General features: G+C 47.1%; 1 long non-coding RNA gene and 1 pseudogene across 1 annotated transcript in view; one reads left to right on the forward strand and one right to left on the reverse strand.

The window, feature by feature from the left end:
* LOC129025078 (uncharacterized) overlaps window positions 1-6,110 on the forward strand; it is a 29,099-nt gene extending 22,989 nt beyond the window's left edge. The window contains exon 3 of the long non-coding RNA XR_008497168.1: window positions 6,065-6,110. This is a non-coding gene — a long non-coding RNA (uncharacterized LOC129025078). The remainder of the gene's footprint in view (window positions 1-6,064) is intronic.
* An 87-nt stretch (window positions 6,111-6,197) lies between these two features.
* LOC129025420 (chromodomain Y-like protein) lies at window positions 6,198-21,264 on the reverse strand (annotated as a pseudogene).
* Between the last annotated feature and the right edge of the window lie 5,920 nt (window positions 21,265-27,184).

Genomic DNA, 27,184 nt, shown 5'->3' on the forward strand with positions numbered 1-27,184 from the left:
TGCTCTTGGCTGTTGTTTTAAGATGACAAATACGAGGGAGGAATCTTTTGCCTCCTAAGCGGACATAAAGGGATTATATTCTCCTTAAGCCTCCTGGGAACCTGGAGGAGAGAGACGTTGGTGGGAGAAGGGGATGAAGGGAAGGAGGGCATGAGGAGAGAGAGAGAGAGAGTCCTTGATGTCTTCAGCGACATGGGAAAGAGACAAGGTGTGCCCTGTATTCCTCTCTCCTCACCTTCTGTCTCTCCAATCCCTTTCCCTGCCTGAGCCCAGTTCTCCACGCCTGAGGCCCACTGAGGCAAGGTCTCGTCTCTGCTGGCTGTAAGCCAGTCTTCTTCTTCTTTATTTATTTTTGTAGAGACAGGGTCTCACTATATTGCCCACGCTGGTCTCATACTCTAAGGGCTCAAGCAGTCCTCCCACCTCGGCCTCCCAAAGTGCTGGGATTACAGGCATGTGCCACTGCGCCCGGCCCACCGGTTTTCTTTTTGCACGTTGCTCAATAAAGGCTGAAGCGTCGCCCCTTCCAGGAATTGTTGGTTCTTTAGCAGGAAATGTTGAAACCCTAAGAAATCCTGCAGGATTCCAAGAATCTCAGGCCATGCCCTGGGGACCTGAGAAATCCTCAGCAGTGACATGACCCGGTGTGACCGACACCTGCTGGGAAGTTTGGCGGGCTGCAGTCCTTAAGTCCCTCTTCTGCACTCGAGCACTTGAGCACCAGGACTCTTGTGGCTTTAGGTGTGACAGGGTGTGCAGGAACCCCAAATACCCATGGCGTTCAGAAGCCGTGGCCTCACCAGGAGGACCTCTGGTCCCAGAGGGGGACTTGAGCAATGACGGCCTAGGAGGCATGATTCTGGAAAGATTCTGGAGGGACACAGCACAAGCACAAGCACAGAGATTAAATGCCAACGAGCACCACTGTGGGGACCCCAGAGCACCAGGGATGGACAGAAGGCTGTAGAACTACACAGTCATGCAGCGGCTGTCGGCTCCAGTGGCTGTGGAGCTCTGAGCACATGACAGGTCCACACTGAGATGTGCTGTGAGTGTGAAATACACTCATGATAACAAAGGCATAGTAAAATGTCTCACCGAAAATTTTCATACTGATTGCAGCTTGAAATGATAGCATTTTTTGATATACTGGATTAAATAAAATACATTATTAAAACAAATTCCACTTCTTTCTTTTTACCATTTAAATTATGTCTATTAGAAAATTGAGGACGGGGCCGAGTGCAGTGGCTCACACCTGCAATCCCAGCACTTTGGGAGGCCGAGGCGGGCGGACCACGAGGTCAGGAGATTGAGACCATCCTGGCAAACATGGTGAAACACCGTCTCTACTAAAAAATACAAAAAATTAGCCGGGCGTGGTGGCAGGCGCCTGTATTCCCAGCTACTCAGGAGGCTGAGGCAGGAGAATGGCGTGAACCCGGGAGGCAGAGCTTGCAGTGAGCCGAGATCGTGCCACTGCACTCTAGCCTGGGCGACAAAGCGAGACTCAGTCTCAAAAAAAAAAAAAAAAAAAAAAAAAGGAAAGAAAAATTGAGGACGGGTGTGGTGGCTCACGTCTGTAATCCCAGCACTTTGGGAGGCTGATTGGAAATGATCACTTAAGCCCAGGAATTTCAGACCAGCCTGGGCAACAAAAAAAACCTGTTTTTTAATTAGCTAGATGTGGTGGCATGCACCTGCAGTCCCCACTACCCAGGAGATGGAGGTAGGAGGATCACTTGAACCCAGGATGTGGAGGCTGCAGTGAGCCATGATCGCATCACTGCACTCCAGCCTGGGTGACAGAGTGAGATCCTGCTTCACACACACACCCAAAGAAAAAATAAGTTGGGGAAACGTGGAAATTAAAGAAAAATTTTAAGTTAAAAAAAAAGAAAGAAAATTGCGATTGACTTTGGTCAGCACTAGGCTAAAAGTTTCTACAGAGGAAAACAGGCCACACCTGACAGTTCAAAGGCGGCAGGTTCCTTAGGGCTAATACTGCGGGGGAAGTGGAGCAATGGTAAATTTCTAAGGAGGGTGCAGTGCGGAGAGCACTCACTCAGGCAGAGTGACGAGGGCAAAGTTAACAGGTTGTTAAATGTGCAAGGACGAAAAATATATCTCTCCTGTGCATGTCTCTGCAGGAGCTACTAGAGAATATATTTCAGCAACAGAAAATAGTAAACCAGGAAGGAAGACAAGAAAGCAGGAGACAAGGTCCCATGCTGGAAAGAGGTTGGGGTATTTTAGGACACTAGCCGTGTGCTGGGTTTAAAGCTCAACTGGTATACTGCAGAGCAGGAGGACACATGGCTCTCAGTGGCAGTGTTGGGGTGGAGACATGGGCGAGTTAGGTTATTTAATGTGTGTGAGCATTTGGGGAAAGCATTTGGAAAAAAAATCAGAGAACATCTCTAGAAAACTAAGCAATTACATGAGACAGTTATTAATCCCAGAAAATACTCAAGAGTTGTACAAGAAAGGAAATGCAGTCATAGTTTGCCACGTGGATCAACAGAGAGCATATTAAGCTATAATAATAGAAAGACTCTATTAGGGGCCAGGCGTGGTGGGTCATGCCTATAATCCTAGTGCTTTGGGAGGCCTAGGTGGGAGGATTGCTTGAGGCCAGGAGTTCAAGACTAGATTGGGCAACAAAGTGAGACCCCCTTCTCTACAAAGTTTTAAAACTTAGCTGAGTGTGGTGGAGTGTGTCTTTAGTCCTAGCTACTTAGGAGGCTGAGGTGGGAGGATCACTTGAGCCCAGGAGGTTGAAGCTGCAGCGAGCCGTGATTGTGCCACTGTACTTCAGCCTGGGCAATGGAATGAGACCCTGTCTCAAAAAAAAAAAAAAAGACTATTAATTTTTTTTTTAACTCATAGTATCTAAATTGAGGGGATGGGTCAAGGCAAACTGGGGTAGTTAGGCCAGAAAAACCCTCCAGTATCATAACAGAAGTTGATGAAAATGACTAAAATTAATAAATTGAGAAATAACAGTATATGCAAATTATTTAGAAATATAGAGGAAAATTCTAGAAGGAACAGAATGGAGTGGAAAGTTGTTGCTCCTGGGGTGGAGGATGGGGGTGAAGAAAGATGGAACAAGGATTGCTAGTACCTTTGATTCAATTATGTACATGCTTTAGTTGGATTTAATAATAATTATTTTTTAAAGCACATGGCAATTTCTCACCCCATGAGCTTCTTTGGTGACATTTCAATTCAATTCTGGTGACATTTCAATGGGTTAATGCATTTTCTGTGAGTCACTTGCTACACTCAGTCCTGCCCTCTCTGCTGAGGGGCTGATGCCAGGTACCCACCCCTTACCACGGAGCCAGCAAGCTGTGCCTTTCCCTCGGGGACCCCATGCATGTCTCCTCCTTGCAGTCTTTCTCCTGTCATTCCACAGCTATTCAGGCCACCGTAGATTATTTTAGAGACAGTGGATAAGACGCTAATGAATACTTGGAGTAGCATTTGTTGAAAATGAAATGCTGGCATGCATATTTTAACAGGAATCAGTTTGGATCAGCAAATAAACACAGAGGTGGGGAAGACATGCAAGGGGACCTCTTCTCTCCTCTAGTGTTTCATCAACTCAAGGAAACTTGTTTTTCAAGGCAGCTATTTCTCTACCTAACTGCATCATTTTTCCCCAGCTACGTTTTCAGAGAAAGAGTTCCCCATCTTGTATTTCACAACTGACAGTATTTGCCAAGAATTCACTAGGAAAAAAACACAAAACATGTCTTTTCTGTATGGATGTGAGCACATGTAAAAAGCTGGGTTCTGACTGTGTGGTGGATTTTTAGAACCACCATTTTTAATGGCTAGAGTTAAAGTCTCCCATTTGTAGTTTCTCTCTCTCCCCCTCTTGTCCCCTCCTTCCCTCCTCCACCTTTTTTTTTTTTTCCTCTCTCTCTCTCTCTCTGTCTCCTTCATTTGCAAGCTCACATAACCTTGTACAATTGAATCCTTACCCTGGAGATTGTCCTAGCAGAACCAATTGTGCCCTAGGGAATAAATGATAGGAGAATTGAAACACTGTGCCCTAGGGAATAAATGATAGGAGAATTGAAACATTGTGCCCTAGGGAATAAATGATAGGAGAATTGAAACATTGTGCCCTAGGGAATAAATGATAGGAGAATTGAAACATTGTGCCCTAGGGAATAAATGATAGGAGAATTGAAACATTGTGCCCTAGGGAATAAATGATAGGAGAATTGAAACATTGTGCCCTAGGGAATAAATGATAGGAGAATTGAAACATTGTGCCTTAGGGAATAAATGATAGGAGAATTGAAACATTGTGCCTTAGGGAATAAATGATAGGAGAATTGAAACATTGTGCCCTAGGGAATAAATGATAGGAGAATTGAAACACAGTGTCAACATATGGTAGAAGAATTGTCAATAATGTTTTGAAAAAGTGGGGAGATTGGAGGCTATTACCCTGGGAGGAGGAAGCAATTGTTTAATAAATGTAAAAGCCACAGAAATGCAACAACGTCTTGTTTGGCAAATATTTCATTTGTGGGAACCACTGACTGAAGTCATTTGAAAATGTAGCAGAAGCATCCCAAACAAGTTAGAGGATCAGAACTGGCCATGTCATTGCATCAAGGTAGCCACCTTCTACTGCAGAAGCATCTTTCTGAAAGAGGGACTTTTTGTCATGCTCATTGTGGAATGCTTTTTTGTGTGTGCGTGTGTAAGAAATACTAGTTTTATTTAACCGGTTTTCACAGGTGAATATTTATTGTATAAAAACTTGACAGATTGTACAGTTTATGTATAGTTCAAACTAATGAACGAAAAGGTAGGTCCCACAGATGCAAAAACACTGTATGAATCAAGCTAAAGGCGGATTTACACACGGTACAGCTCTCCGTGTGGCCAGGGTGGTGGTCAGTTCTAAGTATATACTTCAAAAATGTACAAAAATAAGGTTTTGATTTTATTTTGCTCATCATACATTCAACATGATTGCAAGCTCAGAAGCCTAACTACAAATATGGCTCTGGAGTCTGGAGTCAGTACCCACTCCTGGAAGGAATGCACGTGTCTATCAACGCAGGGCACACTTGGACACCATACTGAATTCACCATATTATATAAACATAAAAGCACAGACCAAGAACATTCAATGATGAATATAAGGTAGTTCTTTTTTGTTTGGAAAGGAGATTTTGCATTTAATAGTGTACCAAAGTAATTTTAATTTATTAAATAAAATGTATTCTAAGTGAACCTAAAAATTACACTATGTAAACATAAAAATACTTTATTTTGGTGTAATACATCAATCATATCTGCAAAAAGAAAACCAAAACTGTATATAAAGTAGCCTTTCTCACCCAGCAACAAGAAGCACTCATGTAGTTATTTTTCAAAAGGGTCAAAAAAACTATTTAAAACCCGCTAAAGACTAACTTGTAACTTAGATATTCAAACTTAAGCTATTCGGTGCTTCACTAACACTGCAAAGCAAGCTTTCTTCTAGAGACATTGCTTTTCTTATATTAACTGGGTAAGAACTGGATGTATTTTAAAAAGAAGGGGAAACCAACTGATATCTCAGCATGAATCTTAAACATATGTCTGGTTTAGGAGTGTGCTCCTCAGTGAATGTTTCATCAGAAGTATTTGTTGTAGAAGCTAAGTCTTACTTTTGATTTGGAATTTCCCAAATCTGAGGTATTGGTACCTACTTGGAGAAAAAGCCAATGCCTCAGATCACTCTGTATCTCTATGTAGGCCAGGGGAAATGAGGTGGGCTAATACCCCTTTAGATTCTCTGTTCTAGAAGGAAAACGTGAGGAAAACAAACATTATTCCAGATTTTTCTGTCACAAAAATCAACAAAACACACTTCTGGTTTTATACAGTACTAGCCAAAGACAAGAGAAATTAGAGCTTCTAAGAGCAATCCTGTGCTCATCATTACACTGTTACAGTTGTGTGTATATAAGTATAAAATACTGATGCTTAGACAGAGAAGCATTGTAGTATTTTATTTTATTTTACTTTATTTTATTTTATTTTAAAGCTACAGTACTTTCAAACTACTCGATAATACATAGCGTGGATTTTCCCAGTCCTGCTTCCACATGTGAGCTACCAGAGAGCTTGTCTCAGGCTGTGAGAATGGATGAGGACAACTGGAAGAAATGGTGTTCTTCTCAGCCGGAACCCGGTGTGGTCAGTGGGCAGCCTAACACTCGAAACTCATTCATCTTTCTGTGTAAGTCCTTTCATATGGAGTCCAACCCTTGGGCAGAGCCCCAGATTTTCTTCAGTACTTCACATGTTCTCTCGTTGGCCTGTTCCAGATCCCTCTTCATGTTGCAGTGCACCAAAGCTTTGGATTCGTCCAGCACTATTCGATTACATGAGACAAGCTTCTTAATCTGAGCCACCAGTTTCCTGAGTGAAGGTCCAGGACCCAAACACCTGGGAGACAAGGCCGTTGCCAAATGCCTCCTGTGTGATCAGATTCCGCCAACTGAACATCACCTCGCTTGCAGCTGGTCGTCCCGTTATATTTGGAAATGTAATGCTAGATCAGCTATCTGGAATCTGCCCAGAGGTAGCAGAGGGTGTTGGAAACCAAGTCTTTTCATTAGCCTAAACCATATCACAAAGTGGCAATACAGATGCTCCTAGTCGAACGGCTGGGCCATTGACTGCTTCAGTAATAGACAGATTAAGTTAAATGATAGCATTCACAAAGTTCCTTCCATCCAACTACGAAACAGGCTCCAACCTGGGCCCAATCTCGTCTACTCTGTACTTCAGAGACCAGACGAGATTGGGAGCTTTCACGGTGGTATGGCTGTAGATTATTCACAATGTTTCTGGTAGCTTCTGCCGTTTTAATGCTTGCTCTCTTTCTGTCCTCTCTCAAACGTCGTAAAACATAAATCAGGTCAAGTGCACAAACGAAGACCCTACCTAAGGCCCTGAGCAGTACAAGCTTGCAGTAGTTTCTGGAGTCAGTACCCCCAAATAAATAGCCTGAACGTTCCCAGTCCTGCTTCCAAGCATAAGCTACCAGTCAGCTTGTTTCAGGCTGTGAGAATGGATAAGGACAAATGGAAGCAATGGTGTTCTTCTCAGCCGGAACCCGGTGTCGTCAGTGGGCAGCCTGACACTCGAAACTCATTCATCTTCCTGTCTAAGTCCTTTCACATGGAGTCCAACTCATGGGCAGAGCCCCAGATTTTCTTCACTACTTCACATGTTCTCTCGTTGGCCTGTTCCAGGTCCCTCTTCATGTTGCAGTGCACCAAGGCTTTGGATTCCTCCAGCACTATTCGATTATATGAGACAAGCTTCTTAATCTGAGCAACCAGTTTCCTGAGTGAAGGTCCAGGAACCAAACACCTGGGAGAGAAGGCTGTTGCCAAATGTCTCCTGTGTGATCAGTTTCAACCCACTGAGCATCGTCTCACTTGCAGCTGGTCGTCCCATTATTTTGGAAATGTAATGGTAGATCAGATATCTGGAATCGGCCCAGAGGTAGCAGAGGGTGTTGGAAACCAAGTCTTTTCATTAGCCTAAACCATATCACAAAGAGGCAATACGGATGCTCCTAGTCGAATGGCTGGGCCATTGAGTGCTTCAACAATACGCAGCTTAAGCTGAATAATAGCATTCAGGAAGTTTCTCCCATCCAAGTACCGAACCAGCTCGTACCTGGGCCCAATGTCGTCTACTCTGTACTTCAGAGACCAAACGTGATTGGGAGCGTTCATGGTGGTATGGCTGTAGATTCTTCGCGACGTTTCTGGTGGCTTCTGCCGATGAGCTATCCGGAATCTGCCCAGAAGTAGCAGAGGGTGTTGGAAACCAAGTCTTTTCATTAGCCTAAACCATATCACAAAGGGGCAATACGGATGCTCCTAGTCGAATGGCTGGGCCATTGAGTGCTTCAACAATACGCAGCTTAAGCTGAATAATAGCATTCAGGAAGTTTCTCCCACCCAAGTACGGAACCAGCCCGTACCTGGGCCCAATGTCGTCTACTCTGTACTTCAGAGACCAAACGTGATTGGGAGCATTCATGGTGGTATGACTGTAGATTCTTCACGACGTTTCTGGTGGCTTCTCCCGATGAGCTATCCGGAATCTGCCCAGAGGTAGCAGAGGGTGTTGGAAACCAAGTCTTTTCATTAGCCTAAACCATATCACAAAGAGGCAATACGGATGCTCCTAGTCGAATGGCTGGGCCATTGAGTGCTTCAACAATACACAGCTTAAGCTGAATAATAGCATTCAGGAAGTTTCTCCCATCCAAGTACCAAACCGGCCTGTACCTGGGCCCAGTGTCGTCTGCTCTGTACTTCAGAGACCAAACGTGATTGGGAGCGTTCATGGTGGTATGGCTGTAGATTCTTCACGACGTTTCTGGTGGCTTCCACCGATGAGCTATCCGGAATCTTCCCAGAGGTAGCAGAGGCTGTTGGAAACCAAGTCTTTTCATTAGCCTAAAGCATATCACAAAGAGGCAATACGGATGCTCCTAGTCGAATGGCTGGGCCATTGAGTGCTTCAACAATACGCAGCTTAAGCTGAATAATAGCATTCAGGAAGTTTCTCCCATCCAAGTACCGAACCGGCCCGTACCTGGGCCCAATGTCGTCTACTCTGTACTTCAGAGACCAAACATGATTGGGAGCGTTCATGGTGGTATGGCTGTAGATTCTTCACGACGTTTCTGGTGGCTTCTGCCGATGAGCTATCCGGAATCTGCCCAGAGGTAGCAGAGGGTGTTGGAAACCAAGTCTTTTCATTAGCCTAAACCATATCACAAAGAGGCAATACGGATGCTCCTAGTCGAATGGCTGGGCTATTGAGTGCTTCAACAATACGCAGCTTAAGCTGAATAATAGCATTCAGGAAGTTTCTCCCATCCAAGTACGGAACCGGCCCGTACCTGGGCCCAATGTCGTCTACTCTGTACTTCAGAGACCAAACGTGATTGGGAGCGTTCATGGTGGTATGGCTGTAGATTCTTCACGACGTTTCTGGTGGCTTCTGCCGATGAGCTATCCGGAATCTGCCCAGAGGTAGCAGAGGGTGTTGGAAACCAAGTCTTTTCATTAGCCTAAACCATATCACAAAGAGGCAATACGGATGCTCCTAGTCGAATGGCTGGGCCACTGAGTGCTTCAACAATACGCAGCTTAAGCTGAATAATAGCATTCAGGAAGTTTCTCCCATCCAAGTACCGAACCGGCCCGTACCTGGGCCCAATGTCGTCTACTCTGTACTTCAGAGACCAAACGTGATTGGGAGCGTTCATGGTGGTATGGCTGTAGTTTCTTCGCGACGTTTCTGGTGGCTTCTGCTGATGAGCTATCCAGAATCTGCCCAGAGGTAGCAGAGGGTGTTGGAAACCAAGTCTTTTCATTAGCCTAAACCATATCACAAAGAGGCAATACGGATGCTCCTAGTCGAATGGCTGGGCCATTGAGTGCTTCAACACTACGCAGCTTAAGCTGAATAATAGCATTCAGGAAGTTTCTCCAATCCAAGTACCGAACCGGCCCGTACCTGGGCCCAATGTCGTCTACTCTGTACTTCAGAGACCAAACATGATTGGGAGCATTCATGGTGGTATGGCTATAGATTCTTCACGACGTTTCTGGTGGCTTCTGCCGATGAGCTATCCGGAATCTGCCCAGAGGTAGCAGAGGGTGTTGGAAACCAAGTCTTTTCATTAGCCTAAACCATATCACAAAGAGGCAATACGGATGCTCCTAGTCGAATGGCTGGGCCTTTGAGTGCTTTAACAATACGCAGCTTAAGCTGAATAATAGCATTCAGGAAGTTTCTCCCATCCAAGTACCGACCGGGCCCGTACCTGGGCCCAGTGTCCTCTACTCTGTACTTCAGAGACCAAACGTGATTGGGAGCATTCATGGTGGTATGGCTGTAGATTCTTCACGACGTTTCTGGTGGCTTCCGCCGATCAGCTATCCGGAACCTGCCCAGAGGTAGCAGAGGGTGTTGGAAACCAAGTCTTTTCATTAGCCTAAACCATATCACAAAGAGGCAATACGGATGCTCCTAGTCGAATGGCTGGGCCATTGAGTGCTTCAACAATACGCAGCTTAAGCTGAATAATAGCATTCAGGAAGTTTCTCCCATCCAAGTACCGAACCGGCCCGTACCTGGGCCCAATGTCGTCTGCTCTGTACTTCAGAGACCAAACGTGATTGGGAGCATTCATGGTGGTATGGCTGTAGATTCTTCACGACGTTTCTGGTGGCTTCTGCCGATGAGCTATCCGGAACCTGCCCAGAGGTAGCAGAGGGTGTTGGAAACCAAGTCTTTTCATTAGCCTAAACCATATCACAAAGAGGCAATACGGATGCTCCTAGTCGAATGGCTGGGCCTTTGAGTGCTTTAACAATACGCAGCTTAAGCTGAATAATAGCATTCAGGAAGTTTCTCCCATACAAGTACTGAACCGGCCCGTACCTGGGCCCAGTGTCCTCTACTCTGTACTTCAGAGACCAAACGTGATTGGGAGCGTTCATGGTGGTATGGCTGTAGATTCTTCATGACGTTTCTGGTGGCTTCCGCCGATGAGCTTTCCGGAACCTGCCCAGAGGTAGCAGAGGGTGTTGGAAACCAAGTCTTTTCATTAGCCTAAACCATATCACAAAGAGGCAATACGGATGCTCCTAGTCGAATGGCTGGGCCCTTGAGTGCTTCAACAATACGCAGCTTAAGCTGAATAATAGCATTCAGGAAGTTTCTCCCATCCAAGTACCGAACCGGCTCGTACTTGGGCCCAATGTCGTCTGCTCTGTACTTCAGAGACCAAACATGATTGGGAGCGTTCATGGTGGTATGGCTGTAGATTCTTCACGACGTTTCTGGTGGCTTCTGCCGATGAGCTATCCGGAACCTGCCCAGAGGTAGCAGACGGTGTTGGAAACCAAGTCTTTTCATTAGCCTAAACCATATCACAAAGAGGCAATACGGATGCTCCTAGTCGAATGGCTGGGCCATTGAGTGCTTCAGCAATACGCAGCTTAAGCTGAATAATAGCATTCAGGAAGTTTCTCCCATCCAAGTACCGAACCGGCCCGTACCTGGGCCCAGTGTCGTCTTCTCTGTACTTCAGAGACGAAACGTGATTGGGAGCGTTCATGGTGGTATGGCTGTAGATTCTTCACGACGTTTCTGGTGGCTTCCACCGATGAGCTATCCGGAATCTTCCCAGAGGTAGCAGAGGCTGTTGGAAACCAAGTCTTTTCATTAGCCTAAACCATATCACAAAGAGGCAATACGGATGCTCCTAGTCGAATGGCTGGGCCATGGAGTGCTTCAACAATACACAGCTTAAGCTGAATAATAGCATTCAGGAAGTTTCTCCCATCCAAGTACCGAACCGGCCCGTACCTGGGCCCAATGTCGTCTACTCTGTACTTCAGAGACCAAACGTGATTGGGAGCGTTCATGGTGGTATGGCTGTAGATTCTTCACGACGTTTCTGGTGGCTTCTGCCGATGAGCTATCCGGAATCTGCCCAGAAGTAGCAGAGGGTGTTGGAAACCAAGTCTTTTCATTAGCCTAAACCATATCACAAAGAGGCAATACGGATGCTCCTAGTCGAATGGCTGGGCCATTGAGTGCTTCAACAATACGCAGCTTAAGCTGAATAATAGCATTCAGGAAGTTTCTCCCATCCAAGTACCGAACCGGCCCGTACCTGGGCCCAATGTCGTCTACTCTGTACTTCAGAGACCAAACGTGATTGGGAGCGTTCATGGTGGTATGGCTGTAGTTTCTTCGCGACGTTTCTGGTGGCTTCTGCTGATGAGCTATCCGGAACCTGCCCAGAGGTAGCAGAGGGTGTTGGAAACCAAGTCTTTTCATTAGCCTAAACCATATCACAAAGAGGCAATACGGATGCTCCTAGTCGAATGGCTGGGCCATTGAGTGCTTCAACAATACGCAGCTTAAGCTGAATAATAGCATTCAGGAAGTTTCTCCCACCCAAGTACCAAACCGGCCCGTACCTGGGCCCAATGTCGTCTACTCTGTACTTCAGAGACCAAACGTGATTGGGAGCGTTCATGGTGGTATGGCTGTAGATTCTTCGCGACGTTTCTGGTGGCTTCTGCCGATGAGCTATCCGGAATCTGCCCAGAAGTAGCAGAGGGTGTTGGAAACCAAGTCTTTTCATTAGCCTAAACCATATCACAAAGAGGCAATACGGATGCTCCTAGTCGAATGGCTGGGCCATTGAGTGCTTCAACAATACGCAGCTTAAGCTGAATAATAGCATTCAGGAAGTTTCTCCCACCCAAGTACCGAACCGGCCCGTACCTGGGCCCAATGTCGTCTACTCTGTACTTCAGAGACCAAACGTGATTGGGAGCGTTCATGGTGGTATGGCTGTAGATTCTTCGCGACGTTTCTTGTGGCTTCTGCCGATGAGCTATCCGGAATCTGCCCAGAAGTAGCAGAGGGTGTTGGAAACCAAGTCTTTTCATTAGCCTAAACCATATCACAAAGAGGCAATACGGATGCTCCTAGTCGAATGGCTGGGCCATTGAGTGCTTCAACAATACGCAGCTTAAGCTGAATAATAGCATTCAGGAAGTTTCTCCCATCCAAGTACCGAACCGGCCCGTACCTGGGCCCAATGTCGTCTGCTCTGTACTTCAGAGACCAAACATGATTGGGAGCGTTCATGGTGTTATGGCTGTAGATTCTTCATGACGTTTCTGGTGGCTTCTGCCGATGAGCTATCTGGAATCTGCCCAGAGGTAGCAGAGGGTGTTGGAAACCAAGTCTTTTCATTAGCCTAAACCATATCACAAAGAGGCAATACGGATGCTCCTAGTCGAATGGCTGGGCCACTGAGTGCTTCAACAATACGCAGCTTAAGCTGAATAATAGCATTCAGGAAGTTTCTCCCACCCAAGTACCAAACCGGCCCGTACCTGGGCCCAATGTCGTCTACTCTGTACTTCAGAGACCAAACGTGATTGGGAGCGTTCATGGTGGTATGGCTGTAGATTCTTCGCGACGTTTCTGGTGGCTTCTGCCGATGAGCTATCCGGAATCTGCCCAGAAGTAGCAGAGGGTGTTGGAAACCAAGTCTTTTCATTAGCCTAAACCATATCACAAAGAGGCAATACGGATGCTCCTAGTCGAATGGCTGGGCCATTGAGTGCTTCAACAATACGCAGCTTAAGCTGAATAATAGCATTCAGGAAGTTTCTCCCACCCAAGTACCAAACCGGCCCGTACCTGGGCCCAATGTCGTCTACTCTGTACTTCAGAGACCAAACGTGATTGGGAGCGTTCATGGTGGTATGGCTGTAGATTCTTCGCGACGTTTCTGGTGGCTTCTGCCGATGAGCTATCCGGAATCTGCCCAGAAGTAGCAGAGGGTGTTGGAAACCAAGTCTTTTCATTAGCCTAAACCATATCACAAAGAGGCAATACGGATGCTCCTAGTCGAATGGCTGGGCCATTGAGTGCTTCAACAATACGCAGCTTAAGCTGAATAATAGCATTCAGGAAGTTTCTCCCACCCAAGTACCGAACCGGCCCGTACCTGAGCCCAATGTCGTCTACTCTGTACTTCAGAGACCAAACGTGATTGGGAGCGTTCATGGTGGTATGGCTGTAGATTCTTCGCGACGTTTCTTGTGGCTTCTGCCGATGAGCTATCCGGAATCTGCCCAGAAGTAGCAGAGGGTGTTGGAAACCAAGTCTTTTCATTAGCCTAAACCATATCACAAAGAGGCAATACGGATGCTCCTAGTCGAATGGCTGGGCCATTGAGTGCTTCAACAATACGCAGCTTAAGCTGAATAATAGCATTCAGGAAGTTTCTCCCATCCAAGTACCGAACCGGCCCGTACCTGGGCCCAATGTCGTCTGCTCTGTACTTCAGAGACCAAACGTGATTGGGAGCGTTCATGGTGGTATGGGTGTAGATTCTTCACGACGTTTCTGGTGGCTTCCGCCGATGAGCTATCCGGAACCTGCCCAGAGGTAGCAGAGGGTGTTGGAAACCAAGTCTTTTCATTAGCCTAAACCATATCACAAAGAGGCAATACGGATGCTCCTAGTCGAATGGCTGGGCCATTGAGTGCTTCAACAATACGCAGCTTAAGCTGAATAATAGCATTCAGGAAGTTTCTCCCATCCAAGTACCGAACCGGCCCGTACCTGGGCCCAATGTCGTCTGCTCTGTACTTCAGAGACCAAACGTGATTGGGAGCGTTCATGGTGGTATGGCTGTAGATTCTTCACGACGTTTCTGGTGGCTTCTTCCGATGAGCTACCCGGAACCTGCCCAGAGGTAGCAGAGGGTGTTGGAAACCAAGTCTTTTCATTAGCCTAAACCATATCACAAAGAGGCAATACGGATGCTCCTAGTCGAATGGCTGGGCCATTGAGTGCTTCAACAATACGCAGCTTAAGCTGAATAATAGCATTCAGGAAGTTTCTCCCATACAAGTACTGAACCGGCCCGTACCTGGGCCCAGTGTCCTCTACTCTGTACTTCAGAGACCAAACGTGATTGGGAGCGTTCATGGTGGTATGGCTGTAGATTCTTCATGACGTTTCTGGTGGCTTCCGCCGATGAGCTTTCCGGAACCTGCCCAGAGGTAGCAGAGGGTGTTGGAAACCAAGTGTTTTCATTAGCCTAAACCATATCACAAAGAGGCAATACGGATGCTCCTAGTCGAATGGCTGGGCCATTGAGTGCTTCAACAATACGCAGCTTAAGCTGAATAATAGCATTCAGGAAGTTTCTCCCATCCAAGTACCGAACCGGCTCGTACTTGGGCCCAATGTCGTCTGCTCTGTACTTCAGAGACCAAACATGATTGGGAGCGTTCATGGTGGTATGGCTGTAGATTCTTCACGACGTTTCTGGTGGCTTCTGCCGATGAGCTATCCGGAACCTGCCCAGAGGTAGCAGACGGTGTTGGAAACCAAGTCTTTTCATTAGCCTAAACCATATCACAAAGAGGCAATACGGATGCTCCTAGTCGAATGGCTGGGCCACTGAGTGCTTCAACAATACGCAGCTTAAGCTGAATAATAGCATTCAGGAAGTTTCTCCCATCCAAGTACCGAACCGGCCCGTACCTGGGCCCAATGTCGTCTACTCTGTACTTCAGAGACCAAACGTGATTGGGAGCGTTCATGGTGGTATGGCTGTAGTTTCTTCGCGACGTTTCTGGTGGCTTCTGCTGATGAGCTATCCGGAATCTGCCCAGAGGTAGCAGAGGGTGTTGGAAACCAAGTCTTTTCATTAGCCTAAACCATATCACAAAGAGGCAATACGGATGCTCCTAGTCGAATGGCTGGGCCATTGAGTGCTTCAACAATACGCAGCTTAAGCTGAATAATAGCATTCAGGAAGTTTCTCCCACCCAAGTACCAAACCGGCCCGTACCTGGGCCCAATGTCGTCTACTCTGTACTTCAGAGACGAAACGTGATTGGGAGCGTTCATGGTGGTATGGCTGTAGATTCTTCGCGACGTTTCTGGTGGCTTCTGCCGATGAGCTATCCGGAATCTGCCCAGAAGTAGCAGAGGGTGTTGGAAACCAAGTCTTTTCATTAGCCTAAACCATATCACAAAGAGGCAATACGGATGCTCCTAGTCGAATGGCTGGGCCATTGAGTGCTTCAACAATACGCAGCTTAAGCTGAATAATAGCATTCAGGAAGTTTCTCCCACCCAAGTACCGAACCGGCCCGTACCTGGGCCCAATGTCGTCTACTCTGTACTTCAGAGACCAAACGTGATTGGGAGCGTTCATGGTGGTATGGCTGTAGATTCTTCGCGACGTTTCTGGTGGCTTCTGCCGATGAGCTATCCGGAATCTGCCCAGAAGTAGCAGAGGGTGTTGGAAACCAAGTCTTTTCATTAGCCTAAACCATATCACAAAGAGGCAATACGGATGCTCCTAGTCGAATGGCTGGGCCATTGAGTGCTTCAACAATACGCAGCTTAAGCTGAATAATAGCATTCAGGAAGTTTCTCCCATCCAAGTACCGAACCGGCCCGTACCTGGGCCCAATGTCGTCTGCTCTGTACTTCAGAGACCAAACATGATTGGGAGCGTTCATGGTGGTATGGCTGTAGATTCTTCACGACGTTTCTGGTGGCTTCTGCCGATGAGCTATCTGGAATCTGCCCAGAGGTAGCAGAGGGTGTTGGAAACCAAGTCTTTTCATTAGCCTAAACCATATCACAAAGAGGCAATACGGATGCTCCTAGTCGAATGGCTGGGCCACTGAGTGCTTCAACAATACGCAGCTTAAGCTGAATAATAGCATTCAGGAAGTTTCTCCCACCCAAGTACCAAACCGGCCCGTACCTGGGCCCAATGTCGTCTACTCTGTACTTCAGAGACCAAACGTGATTGGGAGCGTTCATGGTGGTATGGCTGTAGATTCTTCGCGACGTTTCTGGTGGCTTCTGCCGATGAGCTATCCGGAATCTGCCCAGAAGTAGCAGAGGGTGTTGGAAACCAAGTCTTTTCATTAGCCTAAACCATATCACAAAGAGGCAATACGGATGCTCCTAGTCGAATGGCTGGGCCATTGAGTGCTTCAACAATACGCAGCTTAAGCTGAATAATAGCATTCAGGAAGTTTCTCCCATCCAAGTACCGAACCGGCCCGTACCTGGGCCCAATGTCGTCTGCTCTGTACTTCAGAGACCAAACATGATTGGGAGCGTTCATGGTGGTATGGCTGTAGATTCTTCACGACGTTTCTGGTGGCTTCTGCCGATGAGCTATCTGGAATCTGCCCAGAGGTAGCAGAGGGTGTTGGAAACCAAGTCTTTTCATTAGCCTAAACCATATCAGAAAGAGGCAATACGGATGCTCCTAGTCGAATGGCTGGGCCACTGAGTGCTTCAACAATACGCAGCTTAAGCTGAATAATAGCATTCAGGAAGTTTCTCCCACCCAAGTACCAAACCGGCCCGTACCTGGGCCCAATGTCGTCTACTCTGTACTTCAGAGACCAAACGTGATTGGGAGCGTTCATGGTGGTATGGCTGTAGATTCTTCGCGACGTTTCTGGTGGCTTCTGCCGATGAGCTATCCGGAATCTGCCCAGAAGTAGCAGAGGGTGTTGGAAACCAAGTCTTTTCATTAGCCTAAACCATATCACAAAGAGGCAATACGGATGCTCCTAGTCGAATGGCTGGGCCATTGAGTGCTTCAACAATACGCAGCTTAAGCTGAATAATAGCATTCAGGAAGTTTCTCCCACCCAAGTACCAAACCGGCCCGTACCTGGGCCCAATGTCGTCTACTCTGTACTTCAGAGACCAAACGTGATTGGGAGCGTTCATGGTGGTATGGCTGTAGATTCTTCGCGACGTTTCTGGTGGCTTCTGCCGATGAGCTATCCGGAATCTGCCCAGAAGTAGCAGAGGGTGTTGGAAACCAAGTCTTTTCATTAGCCTAAACCATATCACAAAGAGGCAATACGGATGCTCCTAGTCGAATGGCTGGGCCATTGAGTGCTTCAACAATACGCAGCTTAAGCTGAATAATAGCATTCAGGAAGTTTCTCCCACCCAAGTACCGAACCGGCCCGTACCTGAGCCCAATGTCGTCTACTCTGTACTTCAGAGACCAAACGTGATTGGGAGCGTTCATGGTGGTATGGCTGTAGATTCTTCGCGACGTTTCTTGTGGCTTCTGCCGATGAGCTATCCGGAATCTGCCCAGAAGTAGCAGAGGGTGTTGGAAACCAAGTCTTTTCATTAGCCTAAACCATATCACAAAGAGGCAATACGGATGCTCCTAGTCGAATGGCTGGGCCATTGAGTGCTTCAACAATACGCAGCTTAAGCTGAATAATAGCATTCAGGAAGTTTCTCCCATCCAAGTACCGAACCGGCCCGTACCTGGGCCCAATGTCGTCTGCTCTGTACTTCAGAGACCAAACGTGATTGGGAGCGTTCATGGTGGTATGGGTGTAGATTCTTCACGACGTTTCTGGTGGCTTCCGCCGATGAGCTATCCGGAACCTGCCCAGAGGTAGCAGAGGGTGTTGGAAACCAAGTCTTTTCATTAGCCTAAACCATATCACAAAGAGGCAATACGGATGCTCCTAGTCGAATGGCTGGGCCATTGAGTGCTTCAACAATACGCAGCTTAAGCTGAATAATAGCATTCAGGAAGTTTCTCCCATCCAAGTACCGAACCGGCCCGTACCTGGGCCCAATGTCGTCTGCTCTGTACTTCAGAGACCAAACGTGATTGGGAGCATTCATGGTGGTATGGCTGTAGATTCTTCACGACGTTTCTGGTGGCTTCTTCCGATGAGCTACCCGGAACCTGCCCAGAGGTAGCAGAGGGTGTTGGAAACCAAGTCTTTTCATTAGCCTAAACCATATCACAAAGAGGCAATACGGATGCTCCTAGTCGAATGGCTGGGCCTTTGAGTGCTTCAACAATACGCAGCTTAAGCTGAATAATAGCATTCAGGAAGTTTCTCCCATACAAGTACTGAACCGGCCCGTACCTGGGCCCAGTGTCCTCTACTCTGTACTTCAGAGACCAAACGTGATTGGGAGCGTTCATGGTGGTATGGCTGTAGATTCTTCATGATGTTTCTGGTGGCTTCCGCCGATGAGCTTTCCGGAACCTGCCCAGAGGTAGCAGAGGGTGTTGGAAACCAAGTGTTTTCATTAGCCTAAACCATATCACAAAGAGGCAATACGGATGCTCCTAGTCGAATGGCTGGGCCATTGAGTGCTTCAACAATACGCAGCTTAAGCTGAATAATAGCATTCAGGAAGTTTCTCCCATCCAAGTACCGAACCGGCTCGTACTTGGGCCCAATGTCGTCTGCTCTGTACTTCAGAGACCAAACATGATTGGGAGCGTTCATGGTGGTATGGCTGTAGATTCTTCACGACGTTTCTGGTGGCTTCTGCCGATGAGCTATCCGGAACCTGCCCAGAGGTAGCAGACGGTGTTGGAAACCAAGTCTTTTCATTAGCCTAAACCATATCACAAAGAGGCAATACGGATGCTCCTAGTCGAATGGCTGGGCCATTGAGTGCTTCAACAATACGCAGCTTAAGCTGAATAATAGCATTCAGGAAGTTTCTCCCATCCAAGTACCGAACCGGCCCGTACCTGGGCCCAGTGTCGTCTGCTCTGTACTTCAGAGACCAAACGTGATTGGGAGCGTTCATGGTGGTATGGCTGTAGATTCTTCACGACGTTTCTGGTGGCTTCCACCGATGAGCTATCCGGAATCTTCCCAGAGGTAGCAGAGGCTGTTGGAAACCAAGTCTTTTCATTAGCCTAAACCATATCACAAAGAGGCAATACGGATGCTCCTAGTCGAATGGCTGGGCCATGGAGTGCTTCAACAATACGCAGCTTAAGCTGAATAATAGCATTCAGGAAGTTTCTCCCATCCAAGTACCGAACCGGCCCGTACCTGGGCCCAATGTCGTCTACTCTGTACTTCAGAGACCAAACGTGATTGGGAGCGTTCATGGTGGTATGGCTGTAGATTCTTCACGACGTTTCTGGTGGCTTCTGCCGATGAGCTATCCGGAATCTGCCCAGAGGTAGCAGAGGGTGTTGGAAACCAAGTGTTTTCATTAGCCTAAACCATATCACAAAGAGGCAATACGGATGCTCCTAGTCGAATGGCTGGGCCATTGAGTGCTTCAACAATACGCAGCTTAAGCTGAATAATAGCATTCAGGAAGTTTCTCCCATCCAAGTACCGAACCGGCCCGTACCTGGGCCCAATGTCGTCTGCTCTGTACTTCAGAGACCAAACGTGATTGGGAGCGTTCATGGTGGTATGGCTGTAGATTCTTCACGACGTTTTTGGTGGCTTCCGCCGATGAGCTATCCGGAATCTGCCCAGAGGTAGCCGAGGGTGTTGGAAACCAAGTCTTTTCATTAGCCTAAACCATATCACAAAGAGGCAATACGGATGCTCCTAGTCGAATTGCTGGGACGTTGACTGCTTCAATAATAATCAGTTTAAGCAGAACGGTAGCCTTTACGAAGTTCCTCCTGTCCAAGTAGTGAACAGGCCCTACCTTGGGCCCAATCTCGTGTACTCTGTACTTCAGTGACCAGATGAGATTGTAGTGTTCACTGTGCTATGATCGCAGATTACGTACGATATTTCTGGTAGCTTCTCTTCTGCCATTTTCATGCTTTCTCTTTTTCTGTCATATTCAGGGTCATATGGTCATAGATTATTCACGATGTTTCAGATAACTTCTTTCACTTCAGTAACAGGTTTTTTGAACTGAATAATAGTGTTCACAAAGTTCTTTTTGTCCACGCACTATACAGGGCCGGTACTGCTTAGCTTCTGATATCTGAAGAAATCGAGCATGTTCCAGATGGTATGGCCATGGATTATTCACGAAGTTTCTGTTATCTTCTGCCTGTTTAACACTTTCTGTTTTTCTGTCACTTTTAGAGTGGGATGGCCATAGATTCTTCACGATGTTTCTGATAGCGTCTCCCATTTTAATGCTGTCTCTTTTTCTGTCATGTGCCAAATGCCGTATAAAATAAAGTCAAGTCCACAAGAGAAGACACTGTTAAAGGCACTGAGCAGTACAAGCTTGCTGTAATCGGCAGTGGCTGTTCTCAGAGCTGGTAGACTTTCTTCATTACAACTGTATTTACTGAGTTATTCCCTGTTGATCTAGTGAATAAGATGTGGGTGAAGCCATCTTGTGTCCTAACCACAATAACTCTGTATCCATAGGCACTTTCTGTTTGCCTCAGACTGAAATGCAATTGTTTGTTAAAAGGCTGTTCTCTTCTATTGTCAATAAATTTCCTTTTGCTGACAGTTACTCCTGTAAGAGATGTCTGTATGTTGGTTGTCCCACTGGCTGTTAATGCATCCATGAATGTAGATGTAGCTTTCCTGTTAACGAGTAGACCTGTGGCCACGGCTGCACTCACGGGGCCATGCACCTGAGGCACTAGCAGGTGTTTCCAGGCTTGCTCCCCATCCTGGCCTGCTCAGCACCAGGGCCCAATAAAGCTTTGTCTGGCTTTTCTGCTGCCACTTTGGGCACTACCATTCCTCCTGACCCTGCTCTATGGGGTCCAGTTTTTTTGGGGCTCTCACTCTGAAAGCCATCCACTGCGTCCTGCTTAATGGGGCTCTTAGGCATGAGGATCTTGATACCTGACTTCACTAGGTCCATTTCATCTGGCTGCAGAGAGATGGCTGCCATTTCATCTGGCAGCAAACAGCTGGCTGTTTTTGGATTCGTGGTCTCTCCCAATCACTGGTGCCTTAGGAGAGGACTTAGAAAAGCTGCTGTTTGTGGATCTGGAGATTTGTTTCCTAGCATTGTTGGGAGAGGACCTGTTTGTTGTGGTCACTGTGCTCTCTTTCTGCCTTTCCGTGTGGTGTCTGTTGAAGTCGTGGATGTATTCCTGACAGCTCACGAGGCGCTACTCTGGTTCCCAAGTGTCGTCCTTGCTGTTGTAGCCTTTTCACTGAACCAAATACTCTGTCTTCCCTTTTTAATTTTTCCTTTTGTCAACAATCTTTTCAATGTAACCTGCCTCAGTTGGCGTAGACCAATGTAATTCAGTTCGCTCCTCCTCAAATTTTAACAGTTCATCATTGATGGCAAGTAGCACCCAAGATAAGACTCTTCAGATGAAGAATCACAGCCTTTTCCCATCTCAGGAGAACAATGACTAAAATTTTAAGTTTGCAGTCCTGTGCTTTTCCCAATTTAAATGCGTTTGCTAATAATCATATCACCTCTATCAAAAATCTTTCTGAATTTTATTCTTATGCATAATCCTTTAATTATTATTATTAATTAATATTTTTAGAGATAGGGTCTCACTATGTTGTCCAGGCTGGAGTGCAGTGGTTATTCACAGGTGCTCTCCCACTATTGATCAACACAGGAGTTTTGACCTGTTTCATTTCCATCCTGGGACAGTTCACCCCTCCTTAGGCAACGTGGTGGTCCCCTGCTCCTGGCAGGTCACTATCTATCTATCTATCTATCTATATTTTATTTATTTATTTTTTGAGTTGGAGTTTCGCTCTTGTCGCCCAGGCTGGAGTTCAGTGGCACCATCTCAGCTCACTGCAACCTCCACCTCCTGAGTTCAAGCGATTCTCTTGCCTCAGCCTCCCAAGTAGCTGCGATTACAGGCACCCGCCACCACGTCAGGCTGATTTTTCTATTTTTTGTAGAGATGGGATTTTGCCTTGTTGACCTGGCTGGTCACGAACTCCTGACCTCAGGTGATCTACATGCCTTTGCCTCCCAAAGTGCTGGGATTACAGGCGTGAGCCACTGTGTCAGGCCAAAATCACCACGTTGATACCAAACTTAGTGCAGACACTTGATCGGCATAGTGTGCTACAGCCCAGAACCCCTGGGCTCAATTGATTCTCTTACTTCAGCCTCCTGATAGCTGGGACTACAGGCGTGCCCCACCCTGCCCAGCAGCACTCTTTTATTTTTATTACATAACTGTTTTCTGTCTATTAGAATAAGTTTGGCGAGGGTTTGGTATCAGTGTATATAAGGCGGTTTCACTCTGTAGCTGCTGCATTGCCCTACTCAGCTCACCCAGTCCCTTATTGGTGGACGTTTCCTTTATTTCTTGCCTTTTGTTACTCAAACAATGGCATAATGAATGTCTCTACATATGTGTTATTTTGCACATAGGTATTACTGTAGGAGGATTTTCAAAGAAGGATAGTTGGATCAGAGGAGTATAAGCTTTAAACTGTTCTCAGATATTGCCAAATACGTTCCCGGGTTTGTATCATTGGCATTTACCTTCCCCTTGGGGATTTTTCACTGGATACTGTTGCCCCATCCACATGGCCTAAGAGACACTCTGGCCAACAATGGAAGTATGGACCTTTCGCTAATATCCCACAGCACACATAACATGGCTGAGATGGAGTGGCATTTGAAACAACATTTCATTAAAGGGAAACAGAGAGAAACTGTGTGCAACAAGAACATCTTGATTCTACTCCACGGCTCTCTCCCCATCTGCCCAGTCTTTGGCTTGCCTCCATGTGGTGGGCACTATCTTAATGTCTACCATCTGGGATCTATGCCTGTTATTGTTTTTATTTTATTTTACTTTTTTTAGAGACAGGGTCTCACTCTGTTGCCCAGGCTAGAGTACAATGGGGTGAACATAGCTCACTGCAGCCTTGACCTGCCAGGCTCAAGCAATCCTCCTGCCTCAGCCTTCCCTGCAGCTGGGACTACAGGTGCACACCACCACACCTGGCTATTTTGAAATTTTTTATAGAGACAGGGTCTCACTAGGTTGCCCAGGCTGGTCTGGAACTCTTGGACTCAAGCGATCCTCCCACCTTGGCCTCCCAAAGCTCTGGGATTACAGGTGTGAGCCATCATGACTGGCTTGTTACTATTATTATTATTATTATTGAGATGGAGTTTTGCTCTTGTCATCCAGGCTGGAGTGCAATGGCTGGATCTCTGCTCAATGCAACCTCTGCCTCCTGGGTTCAAGTGATTCTCCTGCCTCAGCTTCCCAAGTAGCTGGGATTACAGGTGTGCACCACCACACCCAACTAATTTTTGTATTTTTAGTAGAGACGGGGTTTCGCCATGTTGGCCAGGCTGGTCTTGAACTCCTGAACTCAGGTGATCCTCCCACCTCGGCCCCCCAAAGTGCTGGGATTACAGGCATGAGCCATTGTGCACTGCTTGGCTTGTTATTTTTTTTTAAAGCACTGACTGACATTTACTCTGGGCCACGTACTGTGTCATTTTGTATCATTGCTCCATTTTTGTGAATGATTTTTGTATCACTTAGGATGCTTTTGAGTGTTAGTGACAGAACCTCAATCAATACTGGCTTCAACAATGATACTTTTCTATAACTAGAGCACTATGCTGTGGTTTAGATACATATGGCAGCTCTACTCTTGGAAGCCTAGAGGAAGGTGGGTGTAGGCACCACCAATGGTGCCAATCAAGGGTCCAGACCCTTTCCATCTCTCCTATCTGCCTTTCTCTGTGGCTTGGCTCTGCTTTCTGGGCGGGCTCCCCGTATGGTGCCAGATTCCCAAAGCTGTTCTGGGTATTGCATCCAGACATTGTTAAGTCCCAAGACAGAAGAGGTACTATTTTTTTTTTTTCCTGTTTTCTTCTTAATAGACAGGAGGCTTTTTTCAGAAGTCCCCCCCAGCCAACATCCCTTCCCAGCTTCAGGGTCAGAACTGAGTCATGGGCTCATGTTTAAGTCAATCATAGGCAAAGGAAACGGGGCTGTTATGAGTGACTGGGACCACTCAAGGTTCACCTTTGAGCTGGGGGTTGGCTTGGCATCCTTTGACCCATGATGAGACGGAGTGGGCCCCTGAGTACAGTCAGGGTCCTGCTGGCCTGGGGGGCAGCGTTGAGTGGGGAGATGGGAGTTGGGGGCGGCAACAGGGTCTGCTCAGCTAGACATAATAGCAGCGAATTCCATCCTTGCAATAATCCCACAAGGACGGCGTGTTCATTTCCTGTGACTGCTGTTAACAGCCACAAACCAAAAACTTACTCTCTCACAATTCTGGAGGATAGAAGTCCAAAATCAAGGGCCACACTCTGTGCAGAACACTTCCTTGCCTCTTCCTATCTTCTGACGCTTCTGGGCATTCCTCGGCCTGTGACAGCATAGCTCAAATCTCTGTCTCCATCTTCACTCCCTGTGGTATGCCTGGCTCCTCTGTTTCTGTGTCCAAATTTCCTTCTTCTTATAAGGATACCAGCCATAGGATGAGGGCCCACTCTAATCCAGTACATCACCTGCATTTCATTCCATTGGCAAAGACCTCTGTTGGCAAATAAAGGTACATTCACAGGTACTGGGGGTTGGGACTTGGACATAACATATTTTTGGAAGGGATCCAATTTAACCCAGTACAGAAGGTCCTATTTATATCCCTGATTTGCTGTTAGGAAGTTATAGTGCAAGAGCCTAAGTAGCTAGTATGTGGTAGAGATGTCTTTGGACCCAGCTAGTTTTATCCCTCCGTTCTGTGCTCATAGCCATTTCGCCACACTGATAAGGTGAATGGCAGAGTGACAAAGATCTGTGAGATCGTTATATTTTTTGTTGTTGTCAAATGACTGCAGAATGCATTCCACAAATATTTATTGAACACCTACTATGTAACAGTGCCTTTCTTTCTTTTTTTTTTTTTTTGAGGCGGAGTCATACTCTGTCGCCCAGGCTGGAGTGCAGTGGTGTGATCTCGGCTCACTGCAAGCTTCATCACCTGGGTTCACGCCATTCTCCTGCCTTAGCCTCCCGAGTAGCTGGGACTACAGGCACCCGCCACCACACCTGGCTAATTTTTTTGTATTTTTAGTAGAGACAGGGTTTCACCATGTTAGCCAGGGTGGTCTCGATCTCCTGACCTCGTGATCCACTCGCCTCGGCCTCCCAAAGTGCTAGGATTATAGGCGTGAACCACTGCACCCGGACCTACCTTGCTTCCTTCCTTCCTTCCTTTCTTTTTTAGACAGAGTATCGCTCTGTCATCCAGGCTGTAATGCAGTGGCGCGATCTCGGCTCACTGCAACCTTTGCCTCCTGGGTTCAAGCAATTCTCTGCCTCAGCTTCCTGAGTAGCTGGGATTACAGGCGCCCGCCACCATGCCCGGCTAACTTTTGTATTTTTAGTAGAGATGGGGTTTCACTATCTTGGCCAGGCCGGTCTTGAACTCCTGACCTCGTGATCCACCTGTCTCGGCCTCCCAAAGTGCTGGGATTGCAGGCGTGAACCGCCGTGCCCGGCCTTAACAGTGACTTTCTTGTACATGGGGCTACAGCATAATCAAAACAGAGTTCTTGTTCTCTGCATTTGAGAGAAAAAATGAAATCGTGCCTGTTGAGCACTGAAAACAGGGCCCTCGATATGTTTCTGCCCATTCGGGTGGGGAAATGGAGAATGTGGTGAGTGTTGTTTCTGCTGTGCCCTGTCCTGCTCCTCACCAGACTTCTCCCTGGGGAGATGCACACAGCAATTACACAGACCAGGATAATCTCCCTCCTGCCTCCAGGAGCGTGGGACACAATATTTCTTGCTAGCAAGAAGCAAGTCATTAAAAGCACACTTTCGGCCGGGCGCAGTGGCTCACGCCTGTAATCCCAGCACTTTGGGAGGCCGAGGCGGGCGGATCATGAGGTCAGGAGATCGAGACCATCCTGGCTAACACGGTGAAACCCCGTCTGTACTAAAAATACAAAAATTAGCCGGGCGTGGTGGCAGGCGCTTGTAGTCCCAGCTACTTGGGAGGCTGAGGCAGGAGAATGGCATGAACCCGGGAGGCGGAGCTTGCAGTGAGTGGAGATCGCACCACTGCACTCCAGCCTGGGCGACAGAGCGAGACTCCGTCTCAAAAAAAAAATAAAATAAAAGCACACTTTCTTACTCAGTTTTCCCACTGGAGTGTAAAAATCGTTGATAAATTTCTGCTGCAGGCAATGAAAACCAGCAATGAATGAAAACGTAGTGCAAAATTAACCTTGAGGGCATACCTGCGTTTTTTTTCCCTACTCATCATGAAGGAAGAGTTGATGTCAAAAGAACCCAAGCAAGGCTGGGTGCAGTGGCTCGCCTGTAATCCCAGCACTTTGGGCGGCCAGGGTGGGAGGATCACTTGAGCACAGGAGTTTGAGACCAGCCTGGGCAACATAGTGAGACCCCGTCCTTGCAAAAAATACATATAAAAAATTATGTGTGTGGCGTGCATTATCGGTGTGATGGTGCATACCTGTAGTCCTAGCTACTCGGAAGTCTGAGGCAGGGAGGATCCCTTGAGCCCAGGAGTTTGGAGGCTGCAGCGAGCTATGATCACACCACTGCACTCCAGCCTGGGCAACAGAAGGAGGGACCCTGTCTCTAAGAAAAATAGAAAGAAGAACAACCCAAACAAATATGACTAAGGGTCATGAGAGAGAGGAGCTGGGAGGGAGGGAGCCACGCTCTTTGGCCAGTCTTAACAGATGCCACAGCCCAAGCCACAAGTCTCAGATCTGAGGCCAACATAAAGAGATTGGACAGGAAACACTGCTGTCTATACAAATGTTGATTCTCATTAGTGATTCTGAGTTCCAGCAG

The sequence above is a fragment of the Pongo pygmaeus genome, chromosome X (genome assembly GCF_028885625.2).
Source record: "Pongo pygmaeus isolate AG05252 chromosome X, NHGRI_mPonPyg2-v2.0_pri, whole genome shotgun sequence".
In the NCBI taxonomy this organism is placed as follows: Eukaryota; Metazoa; Chordata; class Mammalia; order Primates; family Hominidae; genus Pongo; species Pongo pygmaeus.